The sequence below is a fragment of the Crocodylus porosus genome, unplaced genomic scaffold, assembly GCF_001723895.1.
Source record: "Crocodylus porosus isolate Cpor-Errol unplaced genomic scaffold, CroPor_comp1, whole genome shotgun sequence".
Taxonomy (NCBI): Eukaryota; Metazoa; Chordata; order Crocodylia; family Crocodylidae; genus Crocodylus; species Crocodylus porosus.
Genome location: NW_017728931.1, coordinates 107,957,725 through 107,978,650, shown reverse-complemented (window position 1 = coordinate 107,978,650; position 20,926 = coordinate 107,957,725). Strand labels below are relative to the sequence as shown.

The 20,926-nt window shown below is 42.2% G+C and overlaps 1 long non-coding RNA gene across 1 annotated transcript; it reads left to right on the top strand.

Moving 5' to 3' along the window:
• The first annotated feature begins 15,089 nt into the window (after positions 1 to 15,089).
• On the top strand, positions 15,090 to 20,536 carry LOC109315660. The gene is made up of 2 exons (XR_002102571.1): positions 15,090 to 15,409; positions 19,914 to 20,536. It is a non-coding gene; the product is annotated as an uncharacterized LOC109315660 (long non-coding RNA).
• Positions 20,537 to 20,926: the final 390 nt, after the last annotated feature.

Sequence of the window (20,926 nt, the reverse complement as noted above, 5' to 3'; positions counted from 1 at the left end):
ATTGCCTGGGGAGGGTTAGCTGAAAATCAAAATGGAATTGAATCCAAACCAGTCAGCATGATGAACCAGGACCTCTCATATAGCTTGCAAGTTTTTTTTTCCCTCTTATAGATCAATTCTTCTTTCCTTTTAAATCACTGTTGAGAGCACTAAGCAGAGATATTGGTCTTGTGGAAAACAATTTTAGCTCCTCTAAGCTATTTTCTAACAGCTCTAGGCATTCATGCAGACATGAAAAAGAAAAGAAACTGAGAATTAAATATTATATTCCATACGACTCCATAGTTAACATATGTATGGTGCTATTAGAATTACCTACTGCAAGAAAACTCAGATACACCATAGGATTATGTTTTTCAACTCTGCCCCCCACCTGGGGACAAGGAGGGCCTGCAGACTAGACAAAAGTATATGCAGCAAACTACTGTGCTGATGTACTGAAGTGCTCCAAGTGTTTGCTCCAGTTTTATTTTAAAGGACACTGCATCTCCAGTCAGCTGTGCAGGACCACGAGTGAGCTCTAGCTAGGTAGAGTAGTGGTGTCTTTTGAAGTAAAAGTCACAGCAAACAACCAAGCAGCTTGTTCTTCATTCAGCAACCTGCTGCTAATTAAGTGGGTCAGGAATATGGATCACCTGCATATGAATAATCTGCATTTAACTGTGTTAAGATATAATTAAAACTGATGCTTCCAATTATAAGTCTCTGCTTTCATTTCCTGATTACACTGCCAAACTTTCACCTGTTTGGACTGATCTTTGCGATTCAAGGTGGTTGCCCATGGAATGGGTCCTGAATGACAAAAGGGGGCTCACTGCACATGAGTTTGGCAGCTGAGACTAGAGCTTTCTATAGTCAGAGACTAGAGCTCTCTATAGTCAATAGGCAGTGAAGGGGGTGAAACGATGTGGCCATACCACCTTGTATCTGCCCCTGCTGAAGTTAAAAGAATCTGGCATTTTTTTCTTTTGTGAAATTCCACTATTGCTTCCATAATTCTAAGTGGGGATCTGAAACTTGGCAGGAATTTGATTTTCATGTCAGAGACATCTGCATAATCAGCTGCCTAAATCTGGCCTTTGAAAAACTGCAGTTTGGATATGCTTAGTAGAGACTTACTGGAAATTCATGGTTAAAGTTCCCAAAGATTTTGCCTGCTTTGGACAGACTGCCACCCTGGGCTGAGCAGGACTTTCTCTGAAATTGCCATTTCTAGTTGACTTAGGAGGGAGAGTAAGGAGTCTCTCTCTCCTTTGCTTCCAAAGCCATGACTTCCTACCCTTCCTCCCTTGCTAATGGCCAGGTCTGAATCAAATTGAAACCATTTGAGCCGAATGCAGGTGGGACAAGACCTGACCTGGGGGAGAAGCAAAGAGCCTTTGTCATTAAAAGAGGAAAACTGGGTAGTTTTCATACTTCTCTAATAAAAAAAAAATAAAAAATAGAGGGGAGGTATGGGAAGACTGGGATTTCCTGAGACTGGGAGTTGAAAGAGAGAGTGGAACTGGCTGGGAAGAAAGGGTGCAGTCAGAAATGCAGTTCCCAGTTGTAATGATTTCTGCAAGGTGTTCTGAGTTACAACATTACCCCAAACCAAACAGAAGTTCACTGTTGATTCCAGGGGGAGGGGGATCTAGTGGTGACTGGGAACCTGCAGCCAGGTTCCCATAGCAACATCCAGGGCTCTGCCAGTGCTCCCTGTTTTCAGAATGGGAGCGGGGAAAGACAGCAGAGAAGCTCATTCTTGGGGGTCCCCAGCTGGTGCTGAAGGGTTGGGGTGGGTGAACTGGAGACCCCCCACATTGGTGAGGGAGGCTGTAATACACCTGTCCCACCTTTGCGGAGAGGGGGTTGGAGTCGGAGGCTGAAAGCCCCCCAGACTGAACTCCCTTTCCCCTCTCCCATCGTAAAACAGGGCCAGGCTGGGAGCTCAGCAGACACAAGTTACAAAAAGATGCTACATTTTGTAACATCTTTATCTGATACCTCATGCAATCAGGGGTCAGATTTTTACCCAATCAGCCATTTTTTATGCTTTTGGCAGCTGGGCCCTTGTGTTTCATCACAGCTGTAAACTGCTTTTTGTGGCCAGATCAGGAGAAAATTGTCACTTCTGAGTGCACCAAAAGACTAGGAATTGGGTGAGTCCAAGGAAGAAAAGTAAGGAAAGGGATTGAGAGCCAGTGAAGGTGGTGAGACTGAGTTTCTGTGTGGAGCTGGAAAGAGATAGGACCTGGGACTAGGAACAAATAAGCAAGGGTAGGCAGTGTTGGAGGGAGGGAAAACTGGGACTAGCTGGGTAAGACAGCTGAGTGTTAGATTGGGGCATTGTTATACATCTCTGCTACAGATTTCCTATTTGACAGGCAAGCAATTTAATCCAGACTTTTAAAAAATGATCACTAACTTCGTGTTTGTCATCTTTTGAGTACCTCACTTGAGACACTGCAGTCTTTACAGAAGTGCTGAGCTCTCCCACCTGTAGCCAAAGTGAATGGGAACTCTGCTTTGAACATATAGGCCACACCTACACAAGCAGTGGACTGCTCAGTTGTCACTGTGGAGCCACTGAGTACTTGCATAACCAAGTACTAAATGAGTGTGTGGTAAGTAGTATTACTGCATAATTTCCACATAATTTTTTTCAGACACCAATGCGCAGTAGTAACAAGCTACTGTATAATAGCTCATTACTACTGCACAATAGTGCCATGTCATGGTTAGTGTCTGTCAATGCTACTGACCAGTAGTGTCTCATGTAGATGCACCCATGGAGTGCTATAAAATTTGAATACTCTGAAAAAATCAAATCATAGGTGCAGTAGTGTCACTAGGGGCAGCCACCCCACTGACTTAGGTAGGTGGGGGTGGAAAATACCTACTGCTACTAGGGGTGCATCAATACATCAGTCCCATGTTGCACTGGTACATATATAAGGAAAATCAACTGTACTGGCAATTGGCTTTTTTAGGCTGATGTAGCCAACAATGCCACTAATAAATGCCCTGTGCATGTGCAGCCACAGCACAGTACACAGACAGCCAGGAGTGCAGCCCAGCAGCATAGAGAGCAGCTGGGTAAGTTGTGAAGAAACAGCTCAGGGGGGAGGCAGATTGAGGCTCTGGGTGGTGAGGGAAGGTGTGTGGCTGGGGTAGGGGCAGGTAGTACACAGCCAGGGCAGAGTATGGGACAGAGCCACAAGCAGCTTCTCCATGGGGTGCAGGGGGAGTGGCAGCTCCCACTGCTGCATGCACCCCAGGAGGGCATGGGGGCCATGTGCCCCTGGATCTGCATGCAGGGCAAGGGCAGGCTGCCACTGTGGGCTGGGGCCAGGCTCTTCCTGGTGGGGGCTGGGCCAGGCTGCACTTGGGGTTGGTGGTAGCCCAGCCCCAGTCCCACTCTCATTGTGGGGGGCCTCAATCTGTCCCCCCATATCCTTTCCCTTCCCGCAGAACAGACTTACCAGCCAGACACTTCTCTCCATGTTGGCCGGCTGCATGTCAGAATCAGATCAGCATTGTCCAATATGGCTTGTTAAAAATAGACCATCAGTATTGGCCCAAAAATTCTCTATCAGTGTGCCCCTAGTTGCTACTGACGCTGCAGAAACAGTTGGAAATTGTCCTACTCCCTTTATGCTGCAGCTGCACTGGGCACTTAGCTGCTTTGTTACACCTCTGCATAGTTGTATCAAACTGGCCATACAAAATTTGTGGATACTTTAGACTTTAATATCTACTTGCCTCGCCTCCCAAAATGTTAAATAGAGATGATAATACTCTTAAATGTACAAGGATATTATCAGGATAAATGTTTGGGATACTATAGTGATGAGAGTCATATAAGGTAAGGGGAAATTAATAACAGTTCTCACAGCAGAGCTTGAATAGTACACAGTAATTAAGGCAGGTGACCACCTACTAAATAATCAGGAGAGTGCAGGTTTGCCATGTTATTCTGAAGTCAGGCTGAATGTATGGTGGCATGGCACCTTAGAATCATAGAAAATTAGGGTTGGAATGGACCTCAGAAGGTCATCTAGTCCAACCCTCTGCTCAAAGCAGGACTGTCCTCAGCTAGATCATCCCAAAGCTTTGTCTAGTCAGGTCTTAAGGGCCTCCAGAGATGGAGATTCCACAACCTCTCTGGATAACCTGTTCCAGTATTTTACTACCCTCCTCATGAGCAAGTTCTTTCTAATATCTAACCTAAACTTCTGTTTCTGCAACTTGACACCATTGTTCTTTGTTCTGCCATCTGCCACCACTGAGAACAGTTTAGCTCCATTCTGTCTGGAACCAGCTGTCAAGTAGTTAAAGGCTGCTATCAAATCCTGCTTTCAGTCTTCTCTACTCCTGATTAAATAAGCCCAGTTCCCTCAGCCTCTCCTTGTAAGTCATATGCCCCAGCCCTCTGCTGGACTTTCTCAATTTGTCTACAACCTTTCAGTAGTGGGGGTCCAGAATTGGAACCATTACTCCAGATGTGGCCTCATCAGTGCCAAATAGAGGGGAATAATAGAGACTGGTTGGTTCAGAGAGGTGTAAGGTTTGAAAGCCAACAACTGATTTCATCAGATATACTGGTAGAAAGAAAACACATGCAGCCATCTTCTTGAAACTTGGCAGGCTTCATACTCTCAGAAGAGGCTACAATCTGCAAGTTCCATGCAAATCAGACAATCCCCGCCCCCCCAGAGCTATAGATATTTGATTGATTCCCCATTATACCCTATACCCTCTGAGGTGGCTCTGAAGCTTTTCCAAAGCGGTTTGGAAGCTCTGAACCACTTTAGAAAGCCTAACGAAGCCAGCGCTTCAATCCGGACATGCTGCTTCAGACGCTGAAGAATCCAAAGCTTCTCCAGATCCAAAGGATGGTCAGAAGCCTTGCACAGCCCTACTACTTATCTTATAGCTTTCACAAAATAAATTAAAAAAATTTCAAGCTCCGACATACAAAGTGAAAGTGTTTTCCCTGTCATTTCTCCAAAGGAAAGCAGGACCACGTAAGTCCCCCTCTTGCAAGCTGAGCAGTATTACAGTTCATGGATGCTGGCAGTAGCTTAACTAGGGGAGGTGATTGGAGCTTCACCCCTAGGCACCCACTTATAGAGGGACACAAGAATAGCTGCGGTTGCAGCTGCTGGCACCCAGGGCACAGAACCTAGTTGTTATGCTGCTGGTATAGGTGGCTATAAATTTCAGCTTCCCTACATAGCAGGGGCAGCTTGCATAGGAGGAACCATCCCTCAAGAAAGAGCCAGCTATGTTTGTGCCAGTTACCTTTTTTGAAAATTCAACTGGAAGAAAGTAGTTTTAACTTAGGACTGGCTACTGCAGCAGAAGCTTCCTGGGAGATACATTAGGCCATCTGACCAAATCCTCTTCTGTGTCTCACCACCTGAGTTTTGATTTGAACTGTTTGCTTTGTGAACTTCGTAGCACAGTGATTCTCAACCACAGTGCTGTAATATGGTAAGGTGCCTTGAGATCCTTTCAAGGGTGCCACAAGGTGTTGCACAATGTTAGTTAGCATTGTTAGGTAGATAACATGAGTCACAAGATAAACCCAGAGATTTCACAAAGGAATCCACAACTATAGTCTTTCTGAGTTCTTTGCAACGTAAAAACTGTTCTATTAATTTTCTGCAATCAAACAAAGCGTGGCTATGAGGCCAGGGACCCAGGTCTGCAGTTCCCTACCCCCAACAGCAGACAGCTGCAGCAGAATCAGCACAGACCCAGCTCCCCCACTGCTCTGCTTGCTCGAGTGGGGGCTAGGCAGGCTCCTGCTGGTGCCCCCCAGCCATGACCCGCTACACCCTTGCCCTGCCAGAGGGGTGCCCAGTCCTGCAAGTCCCAGGATCCAGGAACAAAGAGTGAGGCTGGGCTGAGCTGAGCCGAGCTGTGGCTGACTGAGAGCCTCAGGCCCTGCCCTTCCCTCTCCCCCTCCCCATTCCTCTCTGGGCAGGGCTGGGGATTTCCCACCCTGTTTGCAAACAGCTCTGGCAGGATGAAACTCAACCAGCCTGCAGAGCTCCTTTGCAAAAGCAGGGAATCCATGGGTTTCTCTGCTAAAAGGAGAAATCAGCATTTTCTCTGATAAAAAGGGGCAATCGTGGTTTTCTCTGTTTTTCCGTGGGAAATGGAAAACCAGAATCCCTGCTTATAACAGAGTTTAACCATTTTATGATTCAGATTGAGTAGTGAATACTTGCTTGATGTAAGGGGATCATTTTCTTTCCTTGGATCACTCTAGTACTGGCAATATGACAGAAGTCCCATAGCAAGGCCACCTCCATGTCAATGGAGCTTTGCCAATTTACACCAGCTGAAGAACTGGCTCAAAATAGTTGATATAAAATAATCCTGTATTTATTCAACATGTTACTCTATAAAGTGAGAAATTGGGCTTTTGTCATTTTTGCTTCTTTATGGTCTATGAAGACAGCTTGAAATGTCTCATTCTCTTTCTCTGTAATAAAAAGAAAATCTTAACTCATCTGGCTTGAAGTATGGAGATTAATGAACAAACACAGCTATGATATCAGGGATTTTTTCAGGCAGGCTATTTTAAAAGCTTAAATTAATTCCTATTTGCTTAATACCAATGATGAATGAATATTTGGATAAAATTCTGTATCCCAAGTAAGGTGTGAGAGCTTTGAAATCTCTTATAAGGATTCTCTGACAAAAACAAGCAACAGTGGATTTGACTGCTAATATATGTAAAAATAAAAATAATATCAAGACTTTTTACATATTTTCATGATAATGTATGATTTCCTCCCTCCTGTTTATGACACCTTTGTGATTCAACACCAAGGAGAGAAATTGTTTACAGAAAAGCAGAGTAAATTATTACTGTTTGGTAGCAATTTGATTTTTCTGTAGGTAGTTGAGTACATGTCCATTTTGTATGAATGCATAATAAGGGTATTACAGAGGTTTCACTGACTTGTGGAGTGAGTAGTACTGCATGGCAAGAAGGGATGCCATAAAGCCCTAAGAGACATCTGAAGGAAATCTCAAAGAAAACTATTTTCCCCAAAAAGAGACAAAAACAAAAGAGTTAAATAAACCACACTTACCAGAATCAAAGAGGAAAGAATCAAAGACCTTGATCTTAACTGGCTGCAACAAAGAACAAATTACTAAAACATTAAACTGTTTTTGGCACAACAATGTCACTGCCAGGCAACAAAAGGGAGTAACACCACATGCAATCAAGGAACATTAAGCATAGCAAAAGATTATGCACATTGAGTGGGAGGATTGAAAAAAGAAGCCCCTCTGGCTCTCAAGAGTATCTATCAAGTGGAGTGGTAAAAGATTCAGATTTTGTTGGCTCACTGATTATTCTGATGAAGTCAGTCTTGACTTATTCCAATCTGTCCCAGAAGCTATGAATGAGTCTCTCCCTGTTTTATTCTATCCTTATCTGACACACATTGACTTACTTTAAAGAAAAAGATGAATTGGGACACTCCCTCCTCCAATCTTATTTTAATTTAAAGCACTTGCTGACTATGTTTCAACACCCTCCCTCCCTTCTGAAAGAAGAATTTGTCCACAGTTTCTTTGGCTGCTAGATTGGAGATGGAAGCAGAATATGAAGTGAGCCTAGAGGACTAATGTACAGCAGGGACTCTTCTCCAGCTAAGAAAACAGCCTTACGTACAGCCTTAAAATAATCTATACTAAATAGAATAACTAACAAGGACTGGCACAATTTAGTCCTTTGCAGAAAAATGAATTTACGATGTAAGATGTACAGCCTATCTAGAACCAATTTGTAACTATAACATTAATCACTCAGCCCCAAATTCTGCAAGTTGTGCTTAGTGGATGGATCCCTGTGCCTGCACTGGCCTGACCCCAGGATAACCAGTAGGGTCTAATAATTTTGGATGCCTTGATTTTCGGATGCTAAATTTGAAACCCTTTGCAGGGATCAGATTTTCAGAAAGTGGGAGGTAGCCTTGCTTCTGAAAATCAGGCTCCTGCAGTGTTTCAAGTTGGGCATTCAACATCCTACCTTCTTCTGAAAATGTAGGTTGAAAAGATTAGACCTGCACCTCTGCAGTGCTGCAGTACACACAGGAGAGGAATACACAGACATATACACACACATGCTTCCTTTACCATGAGCAGTAGAAGCCTTTCTAATAGTGAGGTGAATACTAGGAGGTATGCTTGCCCAGCATGTTGACTTCCGCACCTGACTCCAGTGAGACATGATCTACAAATTACGATGTGCTGCTAGCCAGCTAGTGTGGCTACACAACTCAGCAGCTTGAATTAACCAGGTGACAAACTTCTCCTTCCCAGAATAAGCTTAAGCAGAACACTGAAGTGATCTGAACTGAGTCATTTTTCCCTGCCACTGCAGTGCAGAGCTTAGTGCAATAATATAAGCCCATGCGTTTTTACTGAGAAAAATGAAAACATTGTAGATAATTGTGTTTGCCTTGAAAGGGCTAGTTGCATCAATATAAAACCAACAACATTTTTCTTCTCAATACTTACCTACTTGAGGAGCTGTTGAATTTAAAAAAATAAAGGGAGATTTGTTGTTGCCTTTTTCTAAAGAAAATAAGAACAAATTACCGTTGCCTTTTAAACAGATGTGAGGTGATAAATAGAGTGAAATAAAAGGCAGTAAAAAAAAGTTACTAGAAAGTGCCAAACAGATGACAAAGGAATTTGTATGAGTGTGAGGAATAGTTGCTTGCCATGTAAACAAAATCAGTTGGGGTCTCTGAATGACCTGAGAAAGACGGGGAAAGAAATAAATATACAGAACACACACAATGTAGCCTCTAAGGATATCTGAGCTCCAGGATTGGCAAGCTTCCTCAGAAGGAATAATTAATATTTCTCTTTGAAGAAGTACCTCGAGGAATCATGCCAATCATTTCTTTCAGGGAGATGTTCCAAATGATTTTTGTATTGCCACAACCACCGCCAAAAAAAAATGTAAGTGAACTAGTCTCTAATTGTGAGGTGCCAGAATATCATGAAATGCAAAACTCTCTAGAACTCCTGGTTCAGAGATTAGGCCAACTAAGGAACTGCAAAAACGATTACCTTTCTTTGCAAGCTTTCGGGCACACGCACCCTTCTTCAGGCTGAGGGGAAATTAAAGATGGTAAAAGTCCCCTTACGTAGAAAATAAACGTCATTTTGCACAGAGGAAGCTGAAGGTGAAGCATGTTACTCTGGATCCATAAGAGTCCCTTTGATGTGCAGATGAGGCAGTTTCTCTTCCCTGGTGGTGATGGTAGAAAGGCAGGGAGGGGTGGAAATCTTTCTTTCTTGTTTAGCCATGAGGTTTATTATTCTACCCCTCCCCGCCTCTCTGCCATCACCACCAGGGAAGAGAAACTACCTTATCTGCACATCAAAGAGCAAGGCACACAAAGGGACTCTCCCCAGCCCAGAATAACATGCATCCACCTTCAGCTTCCTCTGTGCAAGATGAAGTTTATTTTTTACTGAAGGGGACTTTTACCATCTTTAATTTCCCCTCAGCCTGAAGAAGGGTGTGTGTGCCTGAAAGCTTGCAAAGAAAGATATATATATTTTTTGCCATTTCATTACACCCCTGAGAATATCATGAGGCATTTTGGAAATGGAGTTTTAGGGATGAATATAATAAAGACCAGTTTAAAAACTAGGTATCAGTTGTAGGAAGCATAGGGTATGAACAAGCGTTCATTTCTAGCAGTAGACATTTCTGAGACATTTCCAAAGCTGGACATCCTTCTAGGAGAGGGAGCAGCATGGGTGTTCAGCCTCCAGCTGCCCCTCTGCCCTGCTCCTTGTACGTTCCCCAGACTGCGGCGATGGGTCTGGGGGAATGTGAGGAACGATGGCTGTTCCATGGTCAATGGGGGGAGTGGAGAGGGGAGAAGACTCCCTGTGCCTTCACCAAGACAAGGGACATCTCAATTTCAAACAGCAGTAGCTGGACTCGTCCCTGATCTTGAGGAGTCACGCTGTGAGGAAATGTGTCCCTTCCCCCCCCCCACTTCCCCAGATCAAAATCCCTCCGTTTAGAGAAGGCACAGGGGAAGCTGCTGCTCCATGACTCCTGGCTGTGGGGGAGTTGAGCAGTCAGCAGGGCGCAGGCATTCATTCTTGTACTCTAGTACGTGTACAACCTCGAAGATCTTTCTCTCAGAGGGGGCATATTTCCTCCGGTAGAAACTGAACAAATGCTTGTACGCAGCTAGTGTTACTGGGAGCGCCATGATTCTCCCAATAGAAATGTGGCACTTGTATGTGGCCATAGGATGTTCTGGTAGAGACCTGAAGTGTCCTTTCAGAAATATTATCATCCACCTCCAGTTCAAGTCAATGAGACTATATTTGTGTTAATTATACAAGTTGTGCCACAATGGTAATGAGCAATAGATTTTTTGAGTATATGTCAGCGTAAGTAAAATCTCTCAGTATAGGACTATCCGCTGTGTTGGGATTTGCTATTTTGTGTCCATACATCATTATGTCCATGTCCAATCAGTGGCACTTTGCTAACATACTGCCATGCTCTCTCTGCCATGTCTTTAAAGATGGTGGCCAAGCGCCAAGATTAGAAAAGTGACCCCCTCCTCCTCCCAGGCTAAATTTCTTTCTTAGCACCTCAGTTATGAATTTCAAGAATAAAAAAAACCTACCTCCCAAAAAAACCACACAGGCTTTATATATATGATTGGACTATCCCCTGTCTCTCAAGGCTAGGGGCTGTTTTTGTCATTATTTTTTTACACTATAACTCACAGGTGGGCAAAATGTGGCCTGCCAGGCCATTCTATCCAGCTTGCAGGGCCCCTAAAAAATTTAGAAAATTAATATTTACCTGCCTCTGGCTGCCTGTCATGTGGCCCTTGATGCTTGCCAAAACTCAGTAAGTGGCCCTCTGCCCAAAATAATTGCCTGCCCCTGCTGTAACTCCTGATGTTTTCAGTAGGTTTTGGACAGGGGAATATAAGATGCCTCTGTCTCACTTTCCCTGCTCACATTGGTTGCAGAATTTCTCTTCTATGGATTTGTGCTTTTCTTTGTCCCTCCTAATTTGTACCTCTAGTTTATTGTCACTGACTCTATTTAGCAAAATCTGCCTTATTTTGTACATTTCACTGTACTGAAGTAATCTGTTGAAATCAAATATGCCAAGTACTACAGTCTGAAATCATATATGCCAGGTACTATGTCTTATGCATTCATGAGGCAAATTTAATTCAGCAGGATAACTTCATACTGTATTTAGTTTTAACATAGTGGTAATCAACTGTCTGTTTGAATAAACCATATAGAATGCAACATACAATATCTCCCTTGCTTATTTACATTTCTTTCTCTTTTCCCCTGTCCTTCAATTCTCGATGTCTCTTTTCTTTGTTTTAAGTTTGTTGCTTCTGCTTTCTTTCTCCTCATATTCTCCTATGGCCCCTCACCCCTCTTTTGTTATATTGCTTTTTTTACCTCTTTCTTATTCTATCTTTTTCCTCCTTTCTCTCACTTTCTTCCCTAATCTCTTACTCTTTCAGAGCAGCACTATTCAAAATCTTACTTTCTAATTGCCTCTCTCTCCCTCTCCCTTTACCCCTCTCTCCCTCTGCAGAGTGATTAAAATAACTTGTTAGGAATTCAGGGGTTTGAGTTTGGCCTGGACTCATAAAGACTAACTGGGGTCCGTGTCTTGCTTAACAAGGTGTTCAGGTGACGCAACTTTCTCCACTTTTCCACACAACTTTGCCTCTGAAGAAGCAAATGAAGTGCACACAGTACAATGTGAAGCAGTTCTGGACTCATGCAGCGTGTTTGGTACATTTTCATATTTCCTGTACTAGATATTAAATCAGTAATGAGTATGTGAATTAAAGGGATGTCTTTATGTATTCGTTTTGTAAGTACAATAAGAAAAATACCTCTGAGTACTAAACTGAACCATACCTGAATATTATAAGAAGTAAATTCAATTTATAACTTAATAAGTATCTTCTAATATCCCATAAAAATCCACTTGTATGCAGTTTATTTTAAATAAAGCATCTGTAAAAGTGACACATGAGAACCATTTTGTCATAGGTAGGTAAGTTAGAGGGTATTAAGTAAGGCATTATGAATGTTTATGTAGATCAATATCTTCTTAAAAGAAGTTCTGTTGAACAAAGTCGTGATTTACATGGTCAGTGCTTGATAAGAAAAAAATGCTTTATTGTTTGATAGATAAAGGAAAAAATGAAAATATGGACATAGAGAACTAAAAAGGATCTCTTAAATCATGACGTCCTGGTCCCTGCTATCACAAACAAAAGCATTGTATAATCTAATTCATAAATTTATCAAGCTTCATCTTAAAAGTAGTTATTTCCCCCCCTGCAATTCATCTTGGAAAGCTGTTCTATAACCATGCTGCTCTAATGGTTAGAAATCTTGTGATGGTTAGGAATTTAAATTCTAGCCTGAATTTATTCAAGGCCATTATTTCTTATGCCAACTTTGTCCTTTAACTCAAGTTATTCTTTTCTGTCATTGATGTTTAGCCCCAAATATATTTCCAACCACATTTCCTCTCAGCCTTCAGTTTGCTGGAATAAAACTCTCAGCCCTTGCAGCCTCTTAATGTATGATAGAGTCTTCATTTCCCTAGCCACCCCAGTAGCCCTTCTCTGCATTTTTTCCAGTGTGATCTCATCTTGCTTGAACTTGGGTGTTCAAAATTCCAGATAAAGTCTCCCCATTGCTTTGTAAAATGGCATTAATTCTTCCCAGTCCCTACTGAAAATCTTTTTGATAGATTTTAGGTCCACACTTGTCTTCTTATGGTCACATAGCACTGACTGATCACAGGATATCTATGAGACATTAGTACAAACAGGTGTTTCAAGAGCTTCCAACTGATGAGCTCCCAAACTATAGCAGAAATTCTTGATGCTAAAGACACAACCTTTACTTTCACGGGTGTAGGCTGTAATCGTGTTCGTCTAAGAACATAACCAGACAAGGTTTTTTGGGTAAATCCGATATCTTTTATTAGACCAACTCAAATATTACTGGAACTAAAGTTCATAGCCTTCATCGGCAATCCTCTTTTCACATGTACTGGTGAATGTCAGAAACAACACACCACACCAAACAAGCTGTGTGGAAATGGATACAAAAAGAGTTAGGCATGAAGACTCTTAGAGTGTATGGATGGGCAGGGGTGAAAGCAGATGAAGACTGGTACATGGAGATGGGGAACAAGGAACCATCCAATTGGCTCTAATTGCACAGAGCTATATAGTATATAGTATATTGGCTAAAATAGAGTGAAGAGTGTATTATTTGATTTACTTATAAAACTTAACAGAGAGGACAGTTTTGCAATATTCCTTAAAGGGTGGTGGTGCTGGATTTGTTTTGACCTCTGAAAGTTCATTTCAAAACCAGGTTCCTTGACCAAGAATAGGTCCTCCTAGAAGACAGGCAGGGATAAAGGAATGAAATATCCACAGTGATGTATCCCAAAGAGGAAGTGGACAGATGCATTCTTTTTGAGTGGAGCTTGGCGTTGGTTTCATATCCAGTCCCAATTACAGTGAATTACTATAATCTAGCAAGGAAGTGACAGTGTGTGGATCATTATGGCCTTGGGCACAAACCTCTTAACTGAGACATACTGCTTGGAAATCTGATTTTCTCTAAAGCATTCAGCATTACACAGGAGTAGAGTTTGAAAATAATTTATTTGGGAGGTTACATACTACCACAAATTGAAAACATATGACAGAGTAATAAGCAAGCACATGAAGCTGAAAGCTGGTGGCTGTGTTGAAAAACTTGCCAGAACAACAAATGCCAAACTGGAAGAACTCTTTTAATAATTCATCCCATGCCTATAACTGCATGTGAAATGAGAGTACAAGAGTCTCACCTTTCTATTTACTATGTCTGCCCTTTGACATTGCATTTGGTTTACGTGTAGACTCTGAATCTGACACTGGGGACCCTGAAGAATGTTTTGAAGTTTGAAAACAAATGAAAGAAAAAAAATGGACTGACATTAAATGTTCTCAGAAAAACTGACACTTTTTGGTTAAAATCACTATGAACAGAAAGTTCCTGGTGTTGATTTCCTAGCAGGTGACAGAGTACCTGTCAGGAATTTAGTTTCTTTAGCCCCAGTAAAAAAATGTATTTTTCATTTAACTGCAAAACATAGGAACTGTTATGGAACAGTTTAATAAGATGTTATCTCTAGGATCTTGTACCGGAGATTTCTGAGTTAAGGAGTTAGTATAGTAGAACATTTTATGCTTTTCATTAGCAATTCATATACTCTGTTGTTTACTATGAGCCCAGGGAACAGAGAAAATTTGTGAATGTATTGACCTCAAGTTCTTTCCATAGCCCAGTAAATAACCAGTGCCCAACCCAAATCCTGAGGCTCTTTGCTCAGCAAACCATTTATTATTCAAGCATGAAGACTCATGAAGTAATAGAAGGTAATTTCCCTTACTAGGGCAGGTTGGAGTCCCCGAGAGACTTTCCTCTTTTCAGTTTGCAAAAGAGAACCCAAACAGGTGAACCAGGGAAATTAAGATCATACCATCAAGGCAAGATTATGTGGTACTTGCAAAGAGAGCAGTCTAAGTAGTAAAAAGCAGCAGATGGGAAAAGATGTGGGAGTTCTTTACTGTAACATTTTACTTCCTTGGGACCCATTATTTTTTAATATAAGACTACCATGTGAACTGTTACAAGGGAAGACAGGGGAAAAGGGAAACTATTGCAATAAGGGATTAAAATGAGGGCAGTTACTCTAAGAATCACTAGAGTGACAGTAAAGATTTTAGATGATAGTACCCAATCCCATTTACTCTGTATCCAGAAACTCCAGATTTGTATTTGCATCAATAACATCCTTTTTCCTATGTGTAGGCAACTTGGAAACTGTTGATCATATTCAAGTGACACTCATACCCATCATTTGTTAGACATGAATGACAAAATGAGGACATGGAACCTGAAATCACTTGAGCTTAGGAAAGTCTCCAGAACAATTTGTTCACATCTGAGGTTTTGTCTGATATTCAACACCTAGGCCCCCCTCTACACATTACAGGGATTGCACCGCTAACCTGAAGACCAGCTACATGTGTAAAGTACTAATCACATGATAAAATGCTCCAACCAGTGATAAAACTAGACCTCAAAGAAGTGTACTAACTTTATTGCTGGTTGCTATCGAGCTTTCATTTGCATGAGCAGCAGGATCTCTTCTGCAGCTCCTCAGTTGACAAGGCTCCCAGCTGCAGGAGTGCACCATGCCCAGTACGAAACTCCCAGGCCCTTGGAGATCAAGGTAGCTGCTATCCCCAGGACTCGGGGGTGCACGAAACCACAGGGCTGGGTTGGTGGGGGGGGGTGGGGAAATAATATCACAGCAGCCATGACTGTGAAACCCTTGAGTTCTGGGGATCATGGCTGCCTCAGTTCCCAGGACCCAGGAGTTTCATGCAACCCCCCCAAGCCTGGGAGATTGTGGCTGTTATAATCCCCCATCCCTGGGTGCATGGAGCACCCCTGAAGCTAGAAGCCCCTCAACTGAATGGGCTTCCAGCCCTGGGAGATTGCTTCTTGCCAGAGCAGGGGGAGCATGAAACCAGGTTCCCCCTGCACCAGCAATAAGGCATGATGGCATCTAAAGCATGATTCCACAGTCACACTGTAACCAAGTTGCAATCCAGGGATGACCATAATGCCTTATGGTGGCCCCATAACCCATGTTTTGCTCTGCTTGGAGGGTACCCTCACCTCCATCTCACCCACCATGCCTTCATGTACCCATTGGATTGAAAGTGAGGCTGCCTTGAGAGTCCTAGAGTGAACCTTACTCTAATAGCCAGCAGGTTCCTCCTGAACGCTGCTGGCCTTGATCCTGTGTAGGGCACCATAAGTCTTGTGGGCTAATCATGTGGCTCCATCTGTCTCTACACCATATCCCATGCCTTGCAGGTAGTATTGATCAGTCCCTCATAGGGATCCTGGCCCAGTTGGCCTCCACCCCTTTTCTCCCTAGGTTGTTTAGCTCAGGAGCCACTGTGTTGGATCTGGTTTCTGAGCTCCAGCTGCAATCTTGCCCCATTGCACTCAAGCCCCAAGCTCCATCCAGCTCCAGGTGCTGGGCCCTGTGGTTCCAAATAGCTCTGGGCTCTTTGCTTTGAGTATACCTTGAGCCTACCCTCAGCAGGGCTCAAGGTGATCATATGCCATTAGGGCACTAATGGGGCCTCCAAAGCCCACCCCTCACAGTCCCAACCCAAACCATCAGATTAAACCATAACCAGAAGATAAGCCCCTTTGCTATAAACACAGATTCTCTCATCTGAGCCCACAAACAGCAACAAGAGGGAAAACAGCACACTGCCACCTTAAAAAAAGGAAAAACCCTCCTCCATCTCAGGGTAGGGGTCAGCCTGCAGTCCCACTGTGAAGCAACTAGCACTGTAGTAGGCTTCCTATTACTCATGCAGACATTGTCCTATTGTGCTACTGCAGAACAACTGGCTCTGTGGTAAGCACTCATAGTTCCTGTTTCCCTGGGCCAGGCCTCCTGTGGCTTTCTCTCTCACAGTCTTTCCCAAACCTGGGGCTCTCTCTGGGCCTCTTCTCCCTTAAAGTAGCAGAGTCCCAGGCTCTCTGTTACACATGCCTGCCACCATACATGTGTGGCATGGCAGAAGGTGTGATTGTGTGGTTCGCACATTAGATCCCATTATGCCTTTACCTGAATATGTAGGGGAGGCCCTAGGAACACACCCCTGCCCATGTTTAAATTCAACTGTTGGAGTGGTGAATGCACTTGAGAGCATAGCTTATGTTTGTCATGTACTATCCATAGTACCTATAGATGTTTCTAATTCTGCATTCTCTCCCACACCAATTCATTACTGGAACAAAAAAAAAGACATATTTGTTTATGGTATGACATTCTCTATATCAAGAGCCCATGAAAATAAGTGTTCGGACTATATGCATTTCAGACCTTTTTGTTCGGATTCTATAGGGCCTTGGCCATATTTTAGCAGTTGATGGATTAAGTTTTATTTCATCAAGTATAAGCATAGCTTATAGTGATGATGTAATGATCTATCTGACTTCTTAAAACATCTTGAGAAGGATGCAGTAGTACAACAGACCTTTAATGACATACCCAACATGGCTAATTTCTACATTGGTTATACAGGGACTAAAGTTTTGGGCTTCATCCTGGCGAATGGGAATGAAAATACTTTGTTCATTAATGTGAAGATCTTGTTAGAATCTTCAGTCCCTACTACAAGATAGTAGATGAACTTATACCTGAGACTAGAGGGGCACTATTAGTGCTTTGGGGAGAGATTTAAAACAGCTTTTGTGTAAACGGGAGGTATGGATCTCTAGACTTTATGAGGAAGTTCATTCTGTCAAGAAACAGCTGAGTAGGGCTTTGAAGTGCTTTCTTGCACAATCTGGATTGGTGGGGTTAAACTTGTCATTTATTCCAGTAGAAAAGTTATTTCCAGAGACAGAAATATCTGGGTCTCAAGAATCAGTACTTTAGCAATAAAATGGGCAGCCAAGTCTTGAGATATTGGCAGCTTAAGACAACTTCTATTCTGGTTACTGAACATTCTGCTCTGAAACGGCTGCAATCAACAAAGAGATCTTACCTTGCTGACTATGCTAGTATCTGAGTATGTAGCCCTAGGCTTTCACCCTGTGCCACAGAACAGGATGCAGAGTCTTTCTGCTGGAAAGGGGGACACTGGAAAGGAGCCAGTGTGTTTTGGCCCCACCCTTGCAGATGGAGGTAGGTGTGAGGGATTGAAACAGGCAAAAAAGGCTTAGTGGAAACCTGCCTCTCATATGTCTCTGCAGGGAATTTAAGGAAGTGGGTTCTCTTTCTGGGGCTGGAAAGGGCATGGTCGCTGGGAGATTGCAGTCTGTCCTGGTAAGGGGAATTACTTTGTTTGGTGTTACATCATGACTCTGTTTAAATAATAAAGTGTGCTGAAGAAGGGGCCTGAAATAGATTTGTGTCATGCTAAGGAGAGAGTGTATATAGGCAGGACAGCCATTTACAAAATTCTACTGTTCCACAGATGCAGCGTGAAGGCCAGAGGGCAAGAACTGTTGATGAAAATAAAATGTTCTACTATGCTGACTCCCTAATCATATGATTTTAGGTACCAGACCATGCAGTGTGTAGAAGATTCTATACAGTTCATTTTACTACATTATTTTGTAAGGCATCTTCTGTGTTTTGTGATCTGATGAAACATACATTTATTGTGGAAGCTAAAGAACTTGTAAAGCTTCAGAAGCACTTATGACCTTATTATAAATAATTTAGAACTTTGAAAACTCTAAAGCTGTCATTAGCATTCATTAATTTGAGCATCTAATTAATTTCTGATAACTTTATCTACCAAAATTCTTACCTACAGACGTGGTTAGCAAAATTAATTGTAAATCAGGTAGACTATTGCTAAACAGTTTAGAAAGAAGTTTGTGTGTGTGTTTGTGTGTGTATAAAGATATATAAATTACATTGGGACGTTCCTATTTATTTAGAGTGCTGTTGAAAATATGATTTCCCTAGTTTGTTGTCTTAACAGTATCCCTCCTTTCCTTGCATCTTTTATTGGCTCGCTTTTTCTCCATCGAACATTTTCATGGTCCTTCATCATATCCTAACCAATTCTATCCTATCATCAGGTTACACGCAGTATCAAAAGTTGTGTTCTGCAGCTGATCTGCACCTGATGCCAGACTTTTTGCCTGTTACAATTTCAAACAAATGCCGTCATGATTTTTCCCATACTTTTTTTTATGGTTGGGAGGAGGTCCCTGTAAATACTGACAAAATAAACACGTTATCTTTCTTCTAATTCCTCCTCAAAACTTTCCTACAAAAAAAAGAAAGAAAAACAAATGGTGAGACCATTTCAGCTGATGTCACTGTCTATGACAATTGGTATTACCTTGCAGTTTTCTTGTACACTGTCTGTATCTGCCTGCTCTGTCTTCTCTAATACCTTTTTACTACCAAAACTGTTAACTTTCTGATTTAAGGCAATCAGGACTCATAGCAGAGATATCTTTTATTAGACCAACAAGATTTTTGCAAAAAAAATCTTTAATTGCGAGCTTTTGGGCACAAACATCCTTCATCAGGCATTAGAGAAAAGATTGTATAAGTTCTCCTGGGTAGAAATGGGAATTCGTATTCCATAGGATTTCACAGGGGAGTCAATGGATGGAAAACTCCTCTGGGCAGTCAGTTCATAGCTGGTATAACTTTCTGGTTTACAGTTTAACTCTTAACTCTTCAGAATTCATTTGCTTAGCAGATAGATGCAAGGTAGTCTGCACAGTTTCTTAAAGAAGAGATGTAGATCATTAAAAATATCAAATATTCTGAATGTTCCTTGAATTAGCTTGTTCTTCCCTGCAAGGATTTCTGTTTATCTTTCCCCTCAAAGAATCCTTAGAGCCTTATTCAGAGCTGTATCTTATCAGGCTCTCAATCATGTGGAATGATCACCCAATGTCACAATAATCTTGAAACTACCAGGATTTTGTTAAATTGTTGATTCTGAACAATAAAACTGGAGATGAAAATATGGCAGATGTTTAAATGTAATAGTTGACCATGAGACCTACCGAAGACCGGGTGAAGCTGAGACAGAAATCAAGTCACTTTGTGAACAACAGTAACATACGCTGAGGTTAAAAATGGCAAAATTGAGGAAAAACTGGCATTTATGTTTTGAAAATCAGAATTTAATTGTATAGAAGATACTGGCCAGAGATGGATGAAAAAGAATCAGTTTATCATGCCATCTGGTTTGAAGCATGGCACTACTTAGTGGCATTAGCAGCCTGGAAACTGATTCGTTTTGGTCACTTTCAAGGCATTTTCTAGTTGGCTCCAGAGCTGCTCTGCTACATGATTAGCTCCCAACCATTGCAGAGCTTCTAATGGAAGCCCTTTGGTAGCTCCTTACCCTTCACCATTTTCAGTCCCAATTATCCTGCAGTTAAATTGAGTACAATATTACAGCATCTATCACAAGCGCATTATGCTGTTAATATTGGGCACACCTCCAAAACTTGGTCTAAAACTTTAACCATTAACTTTTTTTCAAAGACACGATTTTGTCAGTAGCCAAACCAGACCTGACTGCCATGGTTTTCTACATATTTTTCTATTGGGTGGTGAGGATGGGTTGGCCCTAACAAAGCCAGTCTTCAGGTGGCAGCAAGAGGCACCAAAGGGAGCTTCCTGTCAGTGCCTTCATTTTCCTTCCTTTCCACAGGGGCAGAATTAGATTTTCCCCACAGCCCTGAGCTGCAAATGCCAGCCTTGAAGATGACCTGAAGAGGAAGCAAGAAAGGGATTTAGGCTGTAGCTGTGTTGGCTTAACCACAGAGGCCGAAGAACTTTTTGGGTAGAGGCGGTATCTTTCATTAGACTGACTAAATAGTGACACCTGTAGCAGTGCAATTAGCTTTTTAAATTTTTTTTGGCCACTATTTAGTTGGTGTAAAAAAAAAGAGATGTGATTCCTTCTTATCTGACAGCTGCATTTGTTTCATTAGTCAAGTGTGTTTCTGTCGTTGTGGACAAACTCTTTGGGTAGAGGCAGTATCTTTTTTTTAGACCAACTAAATAGCGGCCAAAAAAAAAAGGTATGTGCACTGCTACAGGTGGGCTGCTTGCAAAAATAACTTCTTTGCCGCTATTTAGTCGGTCTAAAAAAAGAACTAACATGTTCTTTAGCCGGTCTTCAAACTAACACGTTATTACAATGTGCCAAATGGGGGAGGCAGTTGCGAAATCTCCGTCCTCCAAAGGAAAGCTTTTCTTGTCCTCTCGCCC